The sequence below is a fragment of the Ambystoma mexicanum genome, chromosome 1p (assembly GCF_040938575.1).
Source record: "Ambystoma mexicanum isolate Mex_15411 chromosome 1p, UKY_AmexF1_1, whole genome shotgun sequence".
NCBI classification, from domain to species: Eukaryota; Metazoa; Chordata; class Amphibia; order Caudata; family Ambystomatidae; genus Ambystoma; species Ambystoma mexicanum.
Genome location: NC_090921.1, coordinates 1189345434 through 1189368570, shown reverse-complemented (window position 1 = coordinate 1189368570; position 23137 = coordinate 1189345434).

Genomic DNA, 23137 nt, shown 5'->3' with positions numbered 1-23137 from the left:
ACCCATTCCCAGAGCATAAGGGGGGGTCAACTGCTGTTGTGGATTAGACCAGATATGACTGTCTTCAGCAGCTGCACTGATACCCAGGCCACTCTCTGGTGGTGAAGAACTCCTGCAGGTGCTAGCTAGTTTCCACTGGGCTGGGAGAGAAGAAAACAAGGACCAGTCGTGTCCCAGAGCCCCTGGAATGGACCTCACACTATCCTGAAAGGAGGCGAGGCACATACAGGGTCGCTGTTTGCATCACCTCAAACCGATCAAACCATTTTTGAACCATGCCTGCCACATTTGAATGAGCAGGAACTGTCGGTGATGCCATTGGCACTCACTCAAACTTCAAACCAATGCTGCTCACATCATATATTTTATTTATTATGTGTTTATGAATAGAAATCACAGGAAAGCAATGCTTTTTTGGCACAAACACATTTACAGAATGTAACATTGATAACAGAGTGGTGGACATGGGTCCTTGAGAATGGGGTGAGAGAATGTGACTTGAAGACCAGATGTTGCAGAGGAAGGTGAAAACATAAACCAGGTACGAGGACAGGACAGAATAACATTGAAACAGGATGGCGGAGGAAGTGCTAAATCAGGGTACTTTCACAGCTCGGTAGCAGCATGTTGCTCGCAGCCCCCTTTCGTGTTGCTCGCCAGCTCTTCTATAAAGGCCTTGATTGCGTATGTTACTGAAAAAACTGGTGGACCACACATTGACTGCGCCACACAAGATCCAATTTGGTTTCAAAATGGTTTATCTTTGCAAGCAATTCAAACGAGACATACATTATTTAACTGGTGTGCCCATTGCTTGTTAACACGTGTTTCGGTCTCTCTAGGGCCCTTTTCAAAACAAAAAAGATGTGGGCAATTGAATCATATCCATATTCTGCTCAAAGTTACAAACATACAAATGAGTAAATAAAAAATAAAACCACATGTGAAATAAGATAAACAACAGAGGAGATGAAATAAGACGGGGATTGAGAAAATACATAATGATAGGGTGTTCAGCATTCAACAAAGGACAAACAAAATACAAGGAAAGACAAAACAGGAAAAGAAATTTTTTTAAAGCTCAATTAGAATATATGTTTGATGTCCTTTCATTCCATAAATAGATAAAGCACCACATTAGTAAGCCAATTAACATGGAAAGTCTACAAGTGATATTTGAATGTTTTCATCAAAATCAATCTAATTGTAGATCTAATTAACAATAGTCATTATAAATCCAATTAGCTGGAATGACAACTGATGAAGGTGCTGCAGCTGGTACATGTCATTGAAAAACAAAATATATATATAGACATCTCTCATGATCAGTACAAATGCCTAAGTCAAGGTTTTCCCGCAGGCAAAAACAATGTCTTTTTAATAAACAAGAGAAAGCAGCTTACCATAATGAATTCAAAACAAAGTCACAGGATAATCCCTGAAATGACAAAACACATTTGTCTAAAAGACATTCAGGTTCGGTTTCTATGTGCCCCACATAATAATGCGCCCTTGTCATTGGGGGGAGGGGGCTGCCTGGCCCTAGAGAAGAGCTGCAGCAGTGCCGCGGTCGGGGAACTTAAACTGCAGAAGGCCGCTGGGGGCGAGAGACGTAGAACTGCAAGGTGCACACAGAGAATACCCACCCGAGCCGCGAAGACAAGGTGAGGGGCTAGCCGGAGGGCGGAGATCGGCCTGGCTGTTACACCACTTTGCCCTTGGTGCACGGCGAGCACCCCCCCTGCAGGTCCCAACATAACAAGGTGGGCGCAGAGACCTTGGCGCCCATGCTGCGGGTTGTGATGGCGGCCTCCTCTAGGGGTCACTCAGAAGCAGATTGTGTTGGTGTGCACTGCTGCCGGGGCAGATTGACACCCCCGGCTCTGGACTGTGAGGTGTGGGGGGACGGCGGGTGGACTGAAGCCATCGCCGGTGCAGCCCATCCCACAACTCAGCCTGGGGGACGCGGCCCGCCGGCACCGAGTCCCCACCTTCTCAGAGCGGTGTGTTCCCTCGATATCGAAGGCAAGCGTAAAGAGAGTCTGGGCGCACTCAGACCTTAGCGGCCCCCGGCAGAGCAGGGTCTTTTCGGACCCAGGAGGACCTCCTGAAATTAACAAAGGGGAAGGAATTAAAATAAAGCATACTAAAAGCTCCAAGCCGAATCAGCCCCGCGCCAAGCGCTGGAACACATGAACAGGAGACCTATCCACCATTTGGTTGACCTGTAGCCGACTGCACCGTCTGCATGGCTCGCCAGCCCTGAGACAGCTCAGCACTTTGGACACGGCCTGTCATGGCACACGCCGCTGTGGTGCGGTGGCACAGTGGTAGAGCGGCGGGTCGCATGTCAACACATCAGAGGGCTTCTAGTTCAAGATAGACATTCACAGTGCAGACACTGCACAGACTGGAGGTGACACAGGGACGATACCCTGCAACCCAGAGCTATCGAGGTGACACTGCTCAGCGCCTCATCTGCAACAGCACCTGTGGAGAGCGTGGGTGGGATGCTGCCCTCTGACAGTGCGGCACTTATAAGTAACAAAAGCCCTTCCCAGAAGTCTGAAGAAGCCCTTCCCCGGTGTAATGTCCTCAAAGGGAGGGAAAGACAAACACAAGCAGACAACCATGGAAACCTTTGCGGCCAGTGGACCAACTAGACCTGAGGCCAGCACTAAAAGTGACGCAGTGGAGCTGCCTACAGCTCCTGGAACCACGGCAGAGCCAGGCAATTCACAGATCTTGCAGGCCATCAAGACACTCCAGACTACATTAGAGAACAAAATAGACGCAGTGGCCATAGACTTGGGCCTGCTGCGACAAGATGTCTGTACTATCGCTGGGAGGACAGATGTACTCGAAGCCCAGGTCCGAGAGAACACAGAGGCAAAGGCACAGCTCACGAAAGATGTTGAGGAATTAGCACAAAAAGTGAAACATCTCGAAGACAGGACTGAAGAAGCCGAAGGGCAAGCACGCCGAAGTAACATAAGAATTTTATGCCTGCCCGAGGGAATTGAAGGAACTGACCCCACTAATTATTGATCCAGGAGATCAGAGCGCAATGTTTCACTATAGAGAGAGCCCACCAATCACTCACCAAATGGCCGCCACCTGGAGCTCCGCCAAGACCAGTAATAGCTAAAGTGCTCAATTATAGAGATAGGGAAACAATTTTGGCCTTTTCAAGATCAGGGGGCCAGATACAAAGAGACTCGGCGAAGATTGCTATATATCCCGATTACACCTTTCAAGTTCAAATGAAGAGAGCACAGTATATCTATACAAAGGCAAGATTAAAAAAGGCAGGACTATGATACATGCTCCTTTATCTGGCGAAATTAAAGGTACTGCACAATAATAGGGCGCTTCTCTTCGAGTCGCCTGCTGAAGCCCGAGAATGGATGAACAGCAAACAGCAGCACACGCTAAGGACGGCCAGGAGAGGGCTAGGGTAATACAAGTTCAATTACCGTAAGATTCAGAGCACAGCTGCACAAAAGAGAGACAGAACCTACACTTTTCTCACAGCAGGATTGATTATTATATTAGGAGCCACGCCGGAGATGGACTGCTCCTGCTGAGAGAGCAAACAACAGCAGACTCCTTCTGCCCCCAGAAATTATTGGGTATAGCTAACCCGCCCGTAGGGCACCAGGAGACTAGTACAGGGTCGAATGGAGTGGAAACGGGTTAGTCCCCCGCTGGACAAGTTTTGTTGCAGGGGAGTTTAAAGTTGGGGGAGGGAGGGTTAAAGGGAGTTAGTAAAAAAGGTTGGGGGACAATAGGGTAAAGGGCAAGACCACTCAGGGCTTTGAGGACTGTCAGATCCAGAAGGGACATCACCGGATGCACCACCCACAAGAACACTTAGGTACTCAAACAATATGGCAGATAAGATCAGAACAGTGACGTGGAATGTCAGAGGAATGAACAATTATGTCAAGCAACGCCAAATCTACGCACATATCAGGCGGAATAAGATTGGAATCGCCCTACTACAAGAGTCCCACCTGGACGCACGTAAGCAGGCAGCAATTGCCAGAACTTGGGGAGGTACAGTGATAGGCTCCACATACTCCACTTATGCCAGGAGGGTCATGATATGGGTATCAGGTAATATTATCCCCATATATATGGTTGCCGTATATAATATCGCCGGGAAAAGGTTGTGGCGATATTATATGGGTGACCATATATATAGGGACAGGGGCAGCCAAAAAAAAAAAACAGGCATTTTTCGGCGATATTTTTGAATGGCAATATTTCTGAGGTGACATTATTACATGTAATTATGGGTCAACCCGAACATTCCTCTTAAAGCCACCACCATTAAAACTGATGATGAACGAAGGATGGCCTTAATACATGGGTCAATTGAGGGTAGGGAAGTCTGTTTAATCAACACTAACGCTCCCAATCACGACGCCACAGTTTTCTTCCGCTCACTATACAAACGACTGAGTCCATTCAGAGATAGCACACTGATATGGGGCGGAGATCATAACTGCACCATGGATCCCCGCAGAGATAGATCAGACAAAAAACACAACCGTCCATCCCCACCTGCTAAGATATTAGCCGCACTGATACAACAATTCAAGCTTAAAGACCTGTGGAGGGAACAGCACCCAGAGAACAGAGAATACTCATTTTACTCCCCCCCCCCCGCACACAGTCCACACTAGGTTAGACTATATATTTGTAAGCGAGGAGCAACAAGCCACTTTTGAGGATGCAAAATACTTAGCTAGAGTTCTATCAGACCACGGCACACTTCTGGTTACCTGGAGAGTGTTTGCAGCCAGAATCCGCATTCCTGCATGGAGGCTCAGAAGTGAGGCCTTGCTAGATGCTGCCTTGTGCGAACAGATCAGAAAAAGCACCCTAGAATTCTTCCAGATAAATGAGAATAGCGTACGACATATAGGTACAGTCTGGGAAGCATACAAGGTTGTTATTAGGGGGGAAATCATTGCTGCCACTGGGGGAGCCCAAAAGTCTATTGAAAATACATTAGCACACACCGAAAGGGAACTGGAGGAGGAGGCTAAAACAAACCCTGAACACTTGAAAAAGGAAGTTGAGCTTAGACAAGCTTGCTTGACGTACTGGGAAAAACTGGGTAAACTCAGCTACACTAAATATATCGAAAAGGAACCATGCCCTAGGCGACAAACCAGGGAAACTATTAGCCTGGCTATACAAGCGGGAAGCCCCCAGGGCATCCATATGCCAGATCCGTACCCCTGAGGGTAAAACAGTGCACACACAAACCGAAATAAACTCAGTCTTCTCTGAGTTCTATCAGGACCTCTATGCCAGCACCTCTTAGGCCACTGACACAGATATAGAGGATGTCCTTGATATAATTAAGCTTCGATTAGATGTGCAGATGGCTGAAGCCCTATATGAACCCATTACCCCGGATGAGGTCCTGGTCACTATCAGATCCCTACCATCTGGAAAAGCCCCAGGGACCGATGGGCTCCCAGGAGAGTTTTACAAGGCATACAAAGGTATCCTGGTGCCATTCCTTGCTAATGTATTTATGCAGTGTACGAAGGAGGTACACTCCCTGACTCCATGAGGGAGGCACTGATCATCCCACTGCTAAAACCTGGGAGGGATGGGGAAGCGTGTGGCTCATATAGGCCTTCGTCTATGTTAAATCAAGACAATAAGATCCTGACAGCACTTCTGGCAGTGAGACTGCGAAAAGTGATCCCTCTATTGCTCCACCAAGACCAGACGGGATACGTCCCAGGGCGGACCATCTCAGAAAACCTGCGCAGACTGCACCACGTCATATATAGCACTAATGGCAGATCTAATAAATGCGCCGTGGCGTCCTTGGACGCCACTAAGGCCTTCGACTCGGTCAGATGGAACTGGTTACATGCCACCATAACGAAGATGGGGATTGGACCCGCCTTCTTAAAATGGACCAAACTGATATACACGGGCCCGATGGCCAGGGTGCGCACAGGCAAAACATACTCTGACAAATGGCAACTACACAGGGGCACCCGACAGGGATGCCCACTCTCCCTCATGCTATACATCATCACCTCCGAACCAGTAGCTGCGTACTTACGACAGGAATATGGGGACGGAGGCATAGTAATAGACGGTGCCGCCCATTTAGTGTCCATGTATGCAGATGACACACTGCTGTACCTGAATAACCCAGAACACATACTACCATATATATTGGAGACACTAGACGGGTTCTACAGATACACAGGGATCCATAGTAATAATCAGAAATCATGCCTCTTTCCCCTGGCTTCCTTAGGAGAGGATAGTATCGAGAATCTCCCTGCCATGGCCCTCCAGTGGAAAACCACTTCAATACTTGGGAATTACCATCCACTGTAACCCCAAAATAGAACACTTCTTGAACACAGTGAGAGCCAGAGAGGGCCTAGAAAAATCAATGGACTTCTGGAGTAAACTACCACTGTCAGTGGCGGAAAGAGCAGGACTTCTCAAAATGGTGGCATTACCCCGACTATTGCACTGCTTTAGCAATGTACCATTCAAAGTCCCCCTCTGTTCTTTAGAAACCTAGATAAGCTCTGTAGACGATTCCTATGGCAGGGCGGAAGGCATAGAGTGGCACTACAAGTCCTAGAGAGACCCTACGAAAAGGGAGGCCTGAAAATCCCCAATTGTGGACTGTATTACTTGGCAGGTCAATTGCGACACGTTGTGAAATGGATGGCGGACGAGATCACTACAGACACTAGACTTCTACAACCAGCCATCTCAAAAATGCTCCTTAGGGATGTACTCTGGGCCCCGGAAAGCACAACACAAAGCTGCCCCTACGTGATAAAACTAGGGATACAGATTTGGAAACGAGTCTGCAAGATCACAAAAACAACTGACCCAATCTCCCCCCAGATCCCCATAGCGGCACTCATGGCGGGCAGATCCTGGGGTCACACGGATATTAGAACAAGGTGAGAGCTATGCGGAATAGCCACATTGGGGGATCTGTTGAGTGACCAAGAATTTATGACTTTTGCCGAACTGCACGAAAATATGGGTTTGCCCGCTGGCCATTTCCTGCTTCACAGAGCAGTGATGGAAAGGCTCACCGAAAGATGGCCTGACATTAAGAACCAAGAAACAGAACATACAATCATAGAGAACATACTAAATGTCGCTGAGGGGGGCCATGAGATCTCGATGCTTTATGAAATACTACTAGACAGCATAACCAGTGATGTGCTCAAGTGCAAGGCAAAATGGGAAAACGAACTGGGTATGGAATTCGAGGAACATCATGGGAAACCCTAACCCACTACCATAAAAAGGTCTCCAGAAACGCCAGATTGCAGTTGATACAGTTTTACATCACCAATAGAGCGTACCTCACACCGGAAGTGCTTTCTAAGTTCAAGGGGGCAGGACCTAAGGAATGGCCTAAATGTAAAGAATCGAGTGCAGGAATGACTCACATGTTTTGGGGGTGCCGAGTAATACAATACTTTTGGACACAGATCGCTGCAAGGGCAGCCGAGGCGGACATAGACTTGGACATACTGACCCTGGTATCATGCATATTGGGCAGATATCGAAAAAGCCGAAAGAATAAACCACTGAACAAGCTAAAAGATCTGATGTACATATTAGCAAAGAGATGCATCGCCATGGGGTGGAAAAACACCAAGAGCCCCAGTTTGGAACTGTGGTGGAGGGATCTCCAAAAGTGAGTGATGGCAGAAACGGGGGCATGGGGGAATGCACTGCGGGAACAAAAGCTAGACAACTGCCAAGATCTGCAACTATGGGTGGCCCTCATGGTGCCATTGTTCAACTCAAGGAGAGAAGATACCACCACGGATGAAGCAGACAGCCCGCAATCGACACCCTGCTTAAACAGACTCAAAGGACAAATTGTGGTCTTGGGAGAGGGAGGGGGGAAGGGGGTTACAAGCAAAACTGCTGATTAATATGTAATGATACTAAACTGTTTTATTGTATTGTTCTTCAATTTTACAAATAAATAAATATAATTGAGCAATATCATGACTCATGCATCCTAGGGACTTCTAATGTTGGCAGATAAGCCACAAAGAGATCTAAAGATTTGTCTAGGATCACACGTTTTAGTTAAGTGGTGAAGCCGGGATTTTAAAGTTCTTTGTTTCATTTTCAATATAAAGATAACATTGCAATAAAAAAACAAAGTCAGTGTATAGTAATTGAAGTAAACAGACACATGTTTAGAGTCAGTTACATTTTGCCATTAATATAATAACACAAGTTTGACGAATCTTCACTACACAAGGCAATTTCTTGTTATAGTCAGATGAAGATACTAAGCTGGTCTGAGATTTATACTCCTTTGAGAGTATTCATTTTGCTAGGTCTGATTCAGGTATTGAGTCAGCAGTGTTTGTTAAGGTGTCTTTGAGTTTCATGCATAGGTACTTTGGATGACAAGTGTCTTCATATTGGTTACAAAGAGTATGATTTTTTCAACCATAGATCGTGCAATGGGGTGCATGTGTATGCCATATTTTAGTAATTCTACCACTAGCTACAGCAGAGCCAGCACTTACGAATCTGCACACTTAATCCCCTGTGATTTCCCTTGAGGCAAAAGCCAGTTTGTATATTACAGTGAGTACAGCATACCACGAGTAGCCCTATGTGCCCTGGTACTAAATACTGCTTCCACTTTTGTTCATTGTTCTCACTGTGAGCTCAAGGAGAAAAGTGTGTGTGTGTCCTATCCGAACTGGCAACTCCCACCAGTACATGCAGACAGCAAGGACACTATTGCATTAATTGCATATTTGAGAGAATAAAACGTTTTGAGCCCCTGCCTAAGGCCTGCCACACAACCATACAGATAGAGGAACAAGTGCCTCAGCCCCACAGGCAGAAGCATTTTACCTCAAAGCCTCAACTTTGGAGACTGCTTACATCAAAGCAGTACACGCTGTTTGTGCCCTCGCCTGACCCTTAATAGGAGGGTTGGTCTTACATAATGTGTACCGTAATCCAGGTCCAGAAGAAGGCAGATCAATTTAAAAATGTGCCGAGACATCCGAAGAAAGGACTCGACTGAAATACTGAGTTCATGTCCACACTTACAGCTATCTATTAGTAACCGAGGAGTGGTCAAGTGACCATTCCAGTAATTAATGACCATGAAAAGGACATTTTGCACTATTCGAATAACATAAAAACTCTTAGGGCAAACAAGAACCCATAGAAGTTTAGACCCACTAAAGCACATGGGTCACACATACATCTAGTCGGTATAGGCAGCACTAGAAGTCAAGAGCATTTTCTATATGAGAACGGTTGAAATGTGTTCATGCTTTGTTTATTCTGTACATGTGTTTTTTATGAGGCTAGGAAGAAACAGGCACACATTGCCCAGTTGAATTTCCATGACTATATTTGTTTGCAGTTTACACACAGTTTATTATGTACCTCTAAACACATTATTCCAACAAAGGAATGCTTAGGATAGCACTAAATGTCTGGTGTTTTAGGTTTTTTCACTGTAGATGTTCATATTGTCTTGGATATTTTAAGTATGCCTTGAATAGCAGAGCCACAACAGTACAGTTTGTAGAGGAAAATTGCCATGATTAGAAATCGATTACAGATCATGGATAATTGTCACGACTCGCTCCCTTCGCTCCCGTTCCCGCCACTTGGGGGCATGTTTTGGGGCTTATTCCTTGCTGGACATTTCCTCCGAACCTAATGCCACAGTGCTGTAATGAATTGGGAGCGCTAAATCCCTATTTTCCAAACTACTTCCCTTCCGGATCCATTCCAGGTTTTTGGCAGCCAGCATGCTTCTTTAACCAAATGACTGTGCTTCCCAGAATGCCTGGCCCACTGCTCCACCTCCACCCTTGCAGGACAAGGTTGGGTGGAGGATAGGCAACACCTGTGGCTGCAGGTGCAGCAGTCAGCACACCTGAGGCGTGTGCTCGTTAAACAGCTTTAAAAGCCTCAGTCTCACTTCAGTCCAGCGCTGGTCATCGTTTGCAGTGTTCCTGTTTTTGACTAGTCCCTGGTTCCTGGTTCTTTGCCTTTGTACCTACTTCCTTGTTCCTGTTTTCTTGTTTCCTCCGCCCTGAATTTCGGATTCATGCGCTAATTGATTTCTGCTCCCTTGATTTCCCTTTTTGTCTTCCCCTGTTTGCAGGCAGCAATTCTCAGTGCTTTCCCCTTTTAGATGCAGCCCAGTTTGTCTGTGTTCTATATTTCTTTGACTCTGTCCTTTGCTGCTGTTACCCATTTGCCTTAGCCTTCCTCTTAGTTTAGTTTCCTGTCTTTTCCTAGGAGGGGTAGGGAGAAGTTTGCATAGGTTATTTCGTTTTTCCCTGCTCCTGATCCTTACTTTCTAGAGGATCCATTCCATGTTTTCCATTGCACTTCTGCATCCATTTCCCATTTGATCATTAGGTGTGGTGTGCGGTGGTAGCTAGCTCCTGTGTGAATGCTTATGTTTTTCCCACTAATTTGTAATCCCTATTCCAACTTAGGTATTTAGTTTTCTGCAGCGGATCTCGCTCCACTGCCTTCCAGTCTCCGCCCTTGCCCTGCCGGGCTCTCCACATTGCAGCGGATCTCGCTCTGCTGCCTTCCAGTCTCCGCCCTTGTCCTGTCGGGCTCTCCACATTGCAGCGGATCTCGCTCTGCTGCCTTCCAGCCTCCGCCCTTGCCCTGCGGGCTCTCCACATAGCAGCGGATCTCGCTCTGCTGATTCCCAGCCTCAGCCCTTGTCCTCTGGGCTCCCTGCCCGGCAGCCTGCCTCATTCCGGCTGCCTTCAGCCCTTGTCCTCTGGACCTCCCTACTTCTCCCATTGCTGTTATAGCCTTTCTGGGTCCCAGATTCATCAACAGGATTCGTGCGCTAGCTGACATTCAAGAGGTGTATTTCGTCCTCGTGAGTACAGTTCCTAAGTTCCCTTATGTAATACCATCAAGAGTGTTAGTACACAGATCCTGTCATTGCTGGCCCTCCACGTGGGTTTAGCGCTGTCAGTACCTGTAACAGCAATTGGGGGTAAGGTGCTTGCCGACTTTCCTCGCGGTCAGGTGCTTACCCCACATCCCTTTTCATATATTGGTTTTGATGTCACACTCTATTTGCACTCCTGGGTTCTAGCTTCCCTGAGTCGTAGTTCCTGGGTGCACATTTCCCTTGCCATATTCGCTGCCTTTGTACTCGCCTGACTAATCCTGACAGTATGACCAGCCCAAAATTCCCATTGAATATGGCAAGTTTAAGAAAGAAAGGCAGCAAGGCCTCTAACAAGCTTGTACAGAAAGCTTCCCCTACATTTGCCTGTGACAAACCAATCACTAGTCCTGACCCCTATGAACTCCTTGTCACGAATGGGCATTTACGTGCAAAGTGTTTTTCCCATAGGATGGCACATCCTACATGGCCTGATCCTAGTTCTATCTTTGGTTTTGATCCCGATTCTATGTCAGCACAAGCCTTAGCCGCAGAAAACAACACACTGTTAGACTTATTATACGAGAGTACCTCTGTTGTTGAACCCCATGATTCCAGTTGTGCTTCACCTCAGATAGAACAGTTTCATGATACCAACATAAAGAATGGAGGGGTTTCTTGCATAACTTCTGTTTTCTACCCTCAGTCTAACGCATACTCTGTTGCACAGGTACAGACTGTAGTCCCTAATGCCAAGAGGTCTAAAGTCAATAGTTTGTTTAAGGGAAACACAGACCAAGTTGGAAAGATAAACTATAAATCACAGAACCTGCAAGCAGTAGAGGACAATGTACAATCGATGCATATTCAGATTGCTAGTGCAGGATCCAGCCCTGATGCCACTATGCTTCCCCCTGTGCCTACTGATAGTGATGTACAGTTAATGCAGGGCATGCTAAGAGCTAAACTTGAGGAGTTAAGACAAAAACTCATTTCGGCACGAGAGGAAAATAAAACCTTACACTCTTTACTGATTACACCTCAGACTTTATCTGTTGATGTGGAGGAAGTGAACTCTGTTCAGCCCCTGAGTGTAGAGACTTTGGTAAACCATGATATTTGTCATAATTCTGAGCTAGCACACATACAAGCTTCTGATTTCCAAACACAATCCACAATGGTGGCATACACAAATTCAGTCACTACCCTAGGCTTAGGCCCTGCTCTTGATACAGCTGCTGAGACTGAAGTAGATGTTAAAGCTGATGTGGAAGACAATGTTACCTCTGGGTTCACTGTTCCTGCTGCCACTTCTGATCAATACGAACAGTCAGAGACAGTACAGATTTCATGTTCTGATGGACTCATCCCACAGTATACTGAACCAAAGAACCGTCAGGCGGTTCCTGAACTGTTGATTGATAATCTGCCTCTTTCAGAAGCTAAAACAGAGGAATGGACAATAGACGAAATCCTGATTAACAGAGACTTTACTATGGTGATTCCACTGGTTGATTTTGACTTCCACAAAGAAAGAGACTCTGTGTCACCCACTAAAGAAAAGGACTGCAAGGGTGCAGTTCAGTCCTTGGTTACTGGAGCCAAGGAGTCTAATGCCCTAAAGGTGCCCTCCATTCCTGAGCCACTAATGTGTCTATCAACTTCTGAGACTTCTGTGTGTCCTCCTACAACCATTGACTCTTCTATGATCCAATCCACAGCCCTGCAGTCATCTTTGGTACACGTGTCTTCAATCAATGAACCGCTGCCATGTCTGCCATTTAATCAAGAGCCTCCACCATGCACGGGGTTAGTCCCAAAGACCCTGACATGTTTGGATTCTGCTACCGAGATGGCTCCAACTCGCATGCCTTCAGCTTCAAAGTTTCCTCTGGCCTGCCCGTCTTCAGCTACAGTGACTCATCCAGAAGATCATCCTTCAGCCAGAGAGCCTCCGGTAGTCCATCATATGTGCATGTCTTCAGTTCCAGAGTTTATTGCTTGTTTGCCTTCAGTTCATGATACACCGGTATCCTGCTTAGCTTCGCTTCCAACATCAGAGGTATACCTGTCTACACCATCAGATCCTGCTATATTTTCTACTGCTCCAGACAGTCCTCCTGAATCCCAAACATTTACTGTCGATGAACGTTTAGATTGCCTTTCTTTTGCTTCAGGAGGAGCACCAGAATGCCTGCCTTTTCCACAAGACGATTCTCCCAACTGCTTCACTTTAGCATCAGAGCCTCCTAAAAATGCAGCATCAGAGTTTGAGACTTTTGCCAGCTCCCGCTTCAGAGTCATCAAGCTGGACCAAGTGGTGAGTCAGAACCACTCACCTGGGTGTGCACAGGGGGTGGTGCAGACCGGCGTATTACCTACAGAACTTGTGCAACAGAATTCCGCCAAGAAGCACCAGTTGGGTGCTAGTAGCCAAAGGAAGGGAATGACTGCTGCAGTTCAAGATGTGTCTGTTATTGCTCCTTCTGCGAGTGTGCCTGAAATACCAAGTACTGTGTCTATCACTCCTATCAGTATGCCAAACGTCCCTGCTGTTGTATCCAACGTGCAACAAAGTGGCTACACGACTGTCACCAGGAGTACCAGCCTCGTACAACCCATGGGACTTCCAGGCATCCAAGGCGTAGAATATGTGCAGTCAAACCTTAATCATTTTCAACCACAAGCCTTTTCCCAGATGGATGACAGAAAAAGATCTGAACCTCTACCTCAGCCGCCACCTTCTCTAATGGCTGAACATGAACATTTCCTGAAGCCAGCAACTTCCTCACCTCCCGCATGTCCGCTCTCGGCGGAAAGGCTAACAGAACTTCTACCATCGTCTAAGGCAAGTTGCACCAGCCTGCCTCTCTCCTCAAAGACTTACAAGGGTCCACTCCCAGTGACTGAGTTTCCTGGACCTTCCAACTCTGCTCCAGGTCCTGCAAGTTCTTCATGCCTTTCTTCGAACCATGAGTCTCTTCCTCACCAGAAGTCACCGTTTCCATCAGTATCACCTCCAAAGACAACACACTCCTATCATGGAAGCCCATCTGCCTTTGCCCACAAGCCACCATTTCCATCAGTGCCACCTCCAAAGAAAAAGCACTCCCATCATGGAAAGAAGAAGTCTCGTACGGGTGGCGGGCACCCGAAGAGGGCCGTAGGAGGGGGTATACTGTCACGACTCGCTCCCTTCGCTCCCGTTCCCGCCACTTGGGGGCATGTTTTGGGGCTTATTCCTTGCTGGACATTTCCTCCGAACCTAATGCCACAGTGCTGTAATGAATTGGGAGCGCTAAATCCCTATTTTCCAAACTACTTCCCTTCCGGATCCATTCCAGGTTTTTGGCAGCCAGCATGCTTCTTTAACCAAATGACTGTGCTTCCCAGAATGCCTGGCCCACTGCTCCACCTCCACCCTTGCAGGACAAGGTTGGGTGGAGGATAGGCAACACCTGTGGCTGCAGGTGCAGCAGTCAGCACACCTGAGGCGTGTGCTCGTTAAACAGCTTTAAAAGCCTCAGTCTCACTTCAGTCCAGCGCTGGTCATCGTTTGCAGTGTTCCTGTTTTTGACTAGTCCCTGGTTCCTGGTTCTTTGCCTTTGTACCTACTTCCTTGTTCCTGTTTTCTTGTTTCCTCCGCCCTGAATTTCGGATTCATGCGCTAATTGATTTCTGCTCCCTTGATTTCCCTTTTTGTCTTCCCCTGTTTGCAGGCAGCAATTCTCAGTGCTTTCCCCTTTTAGATGCAGCCCAGTTTGTCTGTGTTCTATATTTCTTTGACTCTGTCCTTTGCTGCTGTTACCCATTTGCCTTAGCCTTCCTCTTAGTTTAGTTTCCTGTCTTTTCCTAGGAGGGGTAGGGAGAAGTTTGCATAGGTTATTTCGTTTTTCCCTGCTCCTGATCCTTACTTTCTAGAGGATCCATTCCATGTTTTCCATTGCACTTCTGCATCCATTTCCCATTTGATCATTAGGTGTGGTGTGCGGTGGTAGCTAGCTCCTGTGTGAATGCTTATGTTTTTCCCACTAATTTGTAATCCCTATTCCAACTTAGGTATTTAGTTTTCTGCAGCGGATCTCGCTCCACTGCCTTCCAGTCTCCGCCCTTGCCCTGCCGGGCTCTCCACATTGCAGCGGATCTCGCTCTGCTGCCTTCCAGTCTCCGCCCTTGTCCTGTCGGGCTCTCCACATTGCAGCGGATCTCGCTCTGCTGCCTTCCAGCCTCCGCCCTTGCCCTGCGGGCTCTCCACATAGCAGCGGATCTCGCTCTGCTGATTCCCAGCCTCAGCCCTTGTCCTCTGGGCTCCCTGCCCGGCAGCCTGCCTCATTCCGGCTGCCTTCAGCCCTTGTCCTCTGGACCTCCCTACTTCTCCCATTGCTGTTATAGCCTTTCTGGGTCCCAGATTCATCAACAGGATTCGTGCGCTAGCTGACATTCAAGAGGTGTATTTCGTCCTCGTGAGTACAGTTCCTAAGTTCCCTTATGTAATACCATCAAGAGTGTTAGTACACAGATCCTGTCATTGCTGGCCCTCCACGTGGGTTTAGCGCTGTCAGTACCTGTAACAGCAATTGGGGGTAAGGTGCTTGCCGACTTTCCTCGCGGTCAGGTGCTTACCCCACATCCCTTTTCATATATTGGTTTTGATGTCACACTCTATTTGCACTCCTGGGTTCTAGCTTCCCTGAGTCGTAGTTCCTGGGTGCACATTTCCCTTGCCATATTCGCTGCCTTTGTACTCGCCTGACTAATCCTGACAATAATATAGAATGAACTGGAAATGTAATCCTCAAAAAAACACCTTTTAAAAATAAAAATAAAAATCTTGGGTGATGAATAGACCCATTCTGAAACTGTTTAAAAGTCATTATGATCACTAATGATGTTGCTGAGACTATAAGAAAGTGGACATTACCTGCCACACATGGTCAGAAGAGTAATTCGCAAATTGGTGTGCGGAAATGAGAATATTAGGACACTTGCTGTTATATAAGCCCCCACTAGTGGACCAAGGTCTGGTCAAAGGAGGAACTGAAAATGTTCTTAATGGAAACATTGTGAACTGAAGGAAATAGATGAGCCCGAGTTCAGGGGGCGTGACATCCTTGAAGCCGGGATCTACGGCAGTATTGGCCACGTTTTAATCTATCCCAGAACCCCCAAGCCCATACCACTCATACCACCCATTCAGACTAGAATCCTGCCTGCTTAATGCACTTTCCAGCCTTAGAACCACTCTGATTTTACCCTACCTGCTGTCTCTGGACCTCTGTGTGAGATTCCCCTGCCCCTCGATTCCTAGGGCAGCACAGCTGGCACAATCTCAAACAAGGATTTCTTGTCCCAGCATAAGCCAACTACGTCCACAAGCTGTCCAGTTGTTAGGAAAGATTCTGCTTTACTGTACCTTTCCTTCCATTTCTATGGACCCCAAAGTTTTTTCTTTTTTCATTGAATCTGACCTGTTTGTTCCAGTGCAGTGAAGCCTTAAGCTTCACTACACTGGCTTTTGCTCATCTGTTATGTGGAAACTGACAAGTCCTTCAAGCTGTCAATACTGGGAAACATTTTTTCCCATAATCTTGTTACTTTGTTACTACATTTAGTAAATTGTCATCACCGGTGGTAACTTTTTATCATTGTACAATGCATCTTACAATGCAGTGCAATGGGGTACACTTTTTGTTTTGCCCTAGACTAACAATATTTGGCAGCCATTTTCCTAGTGTGCTGGACAAGTTAGTGGCAGCAGTGACTTTTTACCTTTTTTTGGTGCATTTCGTTTTACCCTTTCCGCGTTTACCGTGTTTGGCTACTAACTGCGGCTAGTGGTCAAACATGGCCACGCCAAGAGATTTTTCACTTGTCCTTTGGCAATCTTGTCTTTTAGCCTTCTTTCTGCCCTGTGAGGCCAGGAAAATCTTTATATGGACTTCTTGTGCTTTAGGTGGGCTCCTGGAGGGCTATGGGTGTTTGCTGCCAGGAAGTGGGCTGGGGCTGCCTGGACCCAATCCACAAATCGGTTCCAGTGTGTCTCAGTGGTATGCCTGGGTTTTGCCACCACTGCTGGGGTGTGAGTGTGGGTCAGATCTTTCATTGGGTAGTGGGGGCTGCTGCTCTTACCTGGCTTTTAGGATAAGAAGAGGATGCCTGCACCCACTCTAGAGAGATCCTGGAAGAAACTGAAGGAGCCAAACCTCCAGCTACAAGACTTGCGAGGAGACGTGGACCCCTCAGAAGAAGCTTTCGTAACCAACTTCTACTGCTGCCCTGGTAAAGCCCTGTACTGTGGAAGATCTCCAGTAGTCCTGCAAAGGAGCTGCGAACCTCAGAGTAGAGGAAACATCCATTCTCAATGTCAGATTGGAGTCCTACGAAAAAAGCCTTCAGAAGTGCCCCAGGACCGCCCTGTGACAAACCAGCTCTGGGTTTGGGCGACCATGCTGTAGATGTCACTGTTCCAAGTTGAGGCCTGGAACTTGGGTGATCTTCAGCTTGTGAAACAAGACTTACTTCTGCAAATCTTTGTGGTCCTAGCATCAAGGGGACACGAGACAAGAGGGAAGGTCTGAGTGTGGCAAGTGAATCCCTTTGCATCGCTGTGCATCGGTGGTTGTTGTCCCAAACTCCTTACCTGTGTCCATTCCTGTCCTGAGAGGGACCTGCATCGAGTTTTGCTGCATTCTTCAACTGGGAGACCTTGCACCAGCAATAATACACGACCAGATAATGGTTAGAACCTGCAACCCCTGGAACAAAAGGGATGAGGCTGATGGCGAGAAAAGCAACCTCTGACCTTCTTCAACTGATCTACCAAGTCCTGCGAATAATCATACTATGGGGGGGGGAGTTGTAGCAATACTTACCTGACCCATAAACTCCAATTTATAAGTTTGGTAACTTTTAGAAACTTATGTCTTACTTTGGATTTGCCAATGCTTGTTCACACAAGCACTCCAAAAGTTGGGAAAACGTTTTTTAGCTAGTTGAACTTGTCCCCTAACCATTGGAACTGTTCACTGGACCCCAGAAACACTACCTTTATTTTTTCCAGGCTCGAAAAACTATGTGGAACATTGCTGAACCTTGGGGTGGCGCTAGTAAGCCCGACCAAGATGGCCGCAGGCCCGTAACGCTCTTCAGCACCTTCTCAATCTGGTATAAAATCCGGCGGTCTCTGCGTAGCCACTTCTGCTTTTTTCAACGGCGTCTGCGTCTGCACTGTGTGAGGCTCCCGCGGCGATCTTTTTTATGGGGATTGCAGCCGAGAAGACGAGATGCGGATGCTGTGAAGCAGCCGCGTCTGCCCGCTCCAGGGAGAAGTGAGAGAGGTGCAGGCCTCTGGGAGTGGAGCAGGGCGGTTTTCCTCGGACCCTGCCTGGGAGAACTCGGCTGGGGGAGACGGGTGAGGCGAGGTTCCCTCTCCTGTCCGATGCCGGCTATGAGGGGAGGAGAGCCGCCCAGAACGTTCCTCGGCCAGAGACGCCGGTGGCGAAGGAGTGTACCGACCCCAGCGTCCGCTCCGGGGAGGAGTGAGAGAGGAGGAGGCCAGTGGGGGTGCGACAGGGCGGCTCTCCGTGGACTCTGCTTAAGAGGACTCCACTGAAGGTAACGGGAGAGGTGGGGTGCCTTCCCCCCGTCTGAACACCAGCGGCTTGGTGAGTGGAGCCATCCAGAGCACCCCCCGGAGAGAGGCTCGAGCAGGGAAGGTGAGAGTTGACCAGATCCGGCGGATCGCGGAGCCGCAGGACAACAGCGGCGCTGCGGCCACGCAACAAGGATAGCCGGGGCGGAGGCACCTGCAGCGACCGGGAGAAAGTGAGGGAGACTGTTGGCAATTTCTTCCTCTCCCCGGAGACGGCCCTGTGCACCTCGGGGGGGGGCTGCGAACCTGGTGTTGAGGGTCGCAGGTGGCTGGCTCTCTGGAAGGGAGCGAGCGGTGGTTCCTGTGGAGGCAGCTCACACTGACATGTAAATCCTGGAGGACTGATCGGCTGAGCGCACCAACTGACCTGCAGGGGGGAAGCCGTGATAAAGTGGAAGGACCTGAGGCTGATCACTGGGCTCACCAGAACCCTAGGGGACATATGCTACAAACGGTTGGTACCTACCTTATGATTTGTGGTTGGTACATGGTGTGCTATTCAATCTGGTGCTTGCTTGAGAACATTCCCCTTCTCCTATCTCTTCGGATCTGACCGATTTGACCATCAGTTACTTGGGAAAGAAGGCGGACTGTGGTAGCACGGGGAACTGGGTGCGGGGGTGGGCGAGTGCCGCACCAACGAGAGGCGGGGCCCCAATTGGGCAGTATGCGACTGGACTAAACTCTATTAGGAACATATTGGAGTCGCCCCTCTTTGGAAAAAGTGAAGCTCCGCGTATCTTGGGGACTGTCCCCCTCGCCCGTTGTGCGGCCCCTGTGAGGCCTTGCGTCCTTGGTTCAACAGACAGGGGGGCTAGCTGCTTCAGCTATCACTCCTCGCACAATCTTATTGGGCCCTGATCATCGTACCAATCATGTCCAAATCAGGGAAGGGGGGCAAGCAGCAGTCCAGATTGAATTTTGGGATGGCCACACACACCAAGAGTGGGGGCCAGCTGGACGAGGGGGCGCAGGCATTGGATTCAAGACCCGAGCCAGATCCGGCGGCTGCTTTTCAAGACATTAAAACTATGCTATTACAGCTGCAATCTGGGATACAGTCCCTGGATGGTACGTTAGACACTCTGACGTGCAAGGTGGATCACATGCCGGTCCGGCTGGATAAGCATGGAGAGAGGCTGGATGAGACAGAGGGAAGGCTGTCGGGAGTGGAAGATGTGACATCGGTGGTCTCTGGGGAAATGACAGAGGTCAGGGGGGCATTGAAAGAGCTTCGGGAGAAGCAGGATGACCTCGAATCAAGATCCCGGCGGAATATCATCCACATTGTTGGCTTATCCGAGTCAACGAGCTAAAGGGACATGGAGAAGATGGTGGAGGAACTCCTACCGGAAACTCTGGGTTCGGATGGCTTCTCCTCGCTTTATGTGGTTGAGAGGGCGCACAGGATCCCCAGTGGTCGGAGACCGATTCCGGGGGCCCCGCCTCGCCCGCTTATTGCCCGTCTCTTGAACTATAGGGATAGGGACGTGGCACTGAGGAAAGCCAGGGAGAAAGGCACTTTGACCTATAAGGGGGACGTGATAAAGCTCTTCCCGGACTTCTCCGACAAAGTGCAAGCTGCCAGGAAGTCTTTTTTGAACGTCAAGAAACGGCTGAGGGACAAAGGGCTGCAGTATGCGATGCTGTTCCTAGCCAAGTTGCGGGTGATTCATGAGGGGAAGTCATTGTTTTTTCAATCTCCTGAGGAAGCCTCCTTATTTCTAGATATGTTGCCGATGACTCCTAAGTCACGGATGGGTGAGGCCTGACTTTGTCTAACACCAGAAATGTTGGTTGACGATGCCGTGTTTTGGGCAGTGAACGGTAGATTAGTACGCAGAGACTACTATCCTGTGCGGTGCGACGGAGGGTTGGGCTCGTAGCTACCCCCTGAGCGCAAGCTGTTCATGGGTTTGGGAATTGATGTTGAGGTGCTGGAAAGTTGGGGGCTCCAGCGGGGGGCGTTGGTGGGTCTTTGTTGGGGGATGTGGTGTGGCGGGGCAGGGAGGGGGAGCGATCACTGACAAGTTGGGGGGTTGTCGGTAGTATGGGGAGGGGGATGGGGAGAATTGACGGTATGCATTGAGGATCGAGTGATTTGTGGGGTCTACCGGGGCAGTAGGGATGAGTGGCTATCTATGTGCAGATGGAGACAGTGCACCTCATGACCTGGAGGGGTCTTAATAATCTGCCCAAATGTCGGAAAGTTTTACAATATTTGGATCGGCATAGAATCGGAGTCACTAGGGCCTCTACTAAGCTCCGGGGCATGTGTCCGGTTGGGATGTTGATGACATCTGGAGGGTGAGGAACCCTGGAGTGAGCCAATTTACACACTACTCAGCGCCACATGGTTCGGCGGCCCTACTAGATTATTTCCTGGTATCCACGACAATCATGGGTCGATCTGCGGGGGTGGGTATTCTGGCCCTACTCTGTCGGACCATGCTCCGGTTTTGTTGTCAATCCATGTAAAGGGCCGGGACAGGTTGAGACCTCCCTGGAGGTTCAAGAGTGAGACGCTTACACATATGGTCTTTCAAGATGACCTGGCACGGGCCATAGATGCATATTTTGAGGTTAATGAGGGGTCGTTGTCATCTGCCGGTGTTTTATGGGAAGGATTTAAGTGTGTGATTAGGGGGGAATGTATAGCCAAAGAGCTGGGGATTCTGAAAAAGATGAGGAAAGATCTGACCGATACGGAGGAAGAAATTTGAGTACTACAGAAAGAGGCCCCTGTCCCGAACCAGGCGCAACAAGGTGCCATCAAGCAGAAGCTACAGGAGTATCATGCGTTGGCGCATAGGGAGGTTAAATATATGTGGGACAGAATAGCTCCTCAGCAATACGGTGAGGCACAGGCCCCGGGACGATCACTTGCTAGGTTAACTCGATTAGGTGGGCGGTCTAATAGGGTAACAATGATTACGGACAGGAACGGAGTTCATCATTACAAGGATGAGGGCATTGTCCAGGAATTTGAGGGATTTTATGGCCACCTGTACTCATCACAGTTGGTGGCTTCGAGGGCAGATATAGAAGCTTTTCTCAATGAGGTGGGGCTATATTGGTGTTCGGAGGAACAGAGGGAGGGGCTGAATGGGCCGGTAACGTTAGAGGAGGTGATGAGTGCTTTCAAATCTCTGCCAGGCGGGAAATCCCCAGGCCCGGATGGCTTTACAGCCGAATTTTATAAATGCTACGTTGAGCGCCTGGCACCACGTTTGTTGGCCATGTATCAAGAGGCGATATACAGGGGGCGCTTGCCTGACACACTTAGGGAAGCTGTGGTGGTCATACTGTTGAAGACCGGGAAACCTGAGGGGGACTGCTCGTCTTATCGCCCGATCTCGCTTATTAATCTTGATAATAAGATCTTGGCAAAGGTTTTGGCGAGGCGGCTCGCACCACTGATGCCCACCTTAGTGAGAGCAGATCAGGCGGGATTCATTCCGAGACGGTCAACTTCTTTCAGGTTGCGGAGGATGTTTGGCCTGATGTCGGCGCTACCGGTGGAGGACTCGGTGGTGGCGGTCCTACTGGATGCCACCAAAGCATTTGATTCCGTTGAATGGCCGTTTCTATTTGCTGTCCTACAGAGGTTGGGTCTGGGCACCTTTTTTATATCCTTGGTATCCCTTCTCTACACAGATCCGGTAGCCAGGGTGAGGGTGAATGGGCGGAACACTAAGGTACTACCATTGGGTCGAGGGACACGTCAGGGCTGCCCGCTATCCCCCTTGCTCTTCGCCTTGGCGATAGAGCCCTGGGCGGAGTGGGTTCGAGAGTTTCATCTGCAGAGGGGGGTTCAGCTATACACTCATAGAGTAGTTATATCGTTATAGGCGGACGACATGGTCCTGTTTATTCGCAATCCTGAAGCCAACCTGGACCCGATTATGTCGGATTTGCGACGTTTTGGTGAGCTGTCGGGGTTGCGCATAAATTCCAGCAAATCTGTTATCTTTCCATTGACGGGTGGGGTGTCTCCCTTCTGGGATAGTTGGGGATTCCAGTGGGATCTACGGTGCACTCGTTACTTGGGGGTCATGGCTGCGAGGGAGGAGGGAGTGGTATATACTAAGAACTATGTAGAAGCGCTGGACTCGGCTAAACCGGCAATGGCGAGCTGGACCTCACTCCCACTTAATTTATATGGCAGGATTTCGGTGGTTAAAATGACCATCCTTCCTAAACTCCTATATGTGTTTCTGAATGTGCCTATAAAAGTATCTCCAAACATTTTTCGGGATATTAGGTCATCAGTACTGCACTTCGTGTGGGCGGGCAAGAAAGCTCGGGTTTCTTGGGAAAAGCTTACAGCGCCAGTTTGTGAGGGCGGGCTAGCATTGCCTGACTTTGAGGTGTACTATAAAGGGGCACAGGCCAGTTACCTTCGGTATTGGTATGGAATAGCGGCAGTGCATAGGCACGTGGAGATTGAGAGAGCTATAGCGTCCCCTGCATTGTTGAGATCGGTCATTCTGACAGCCCCGGGCCGTTTCCGAACCCCCCAGAATTGGTGGAGC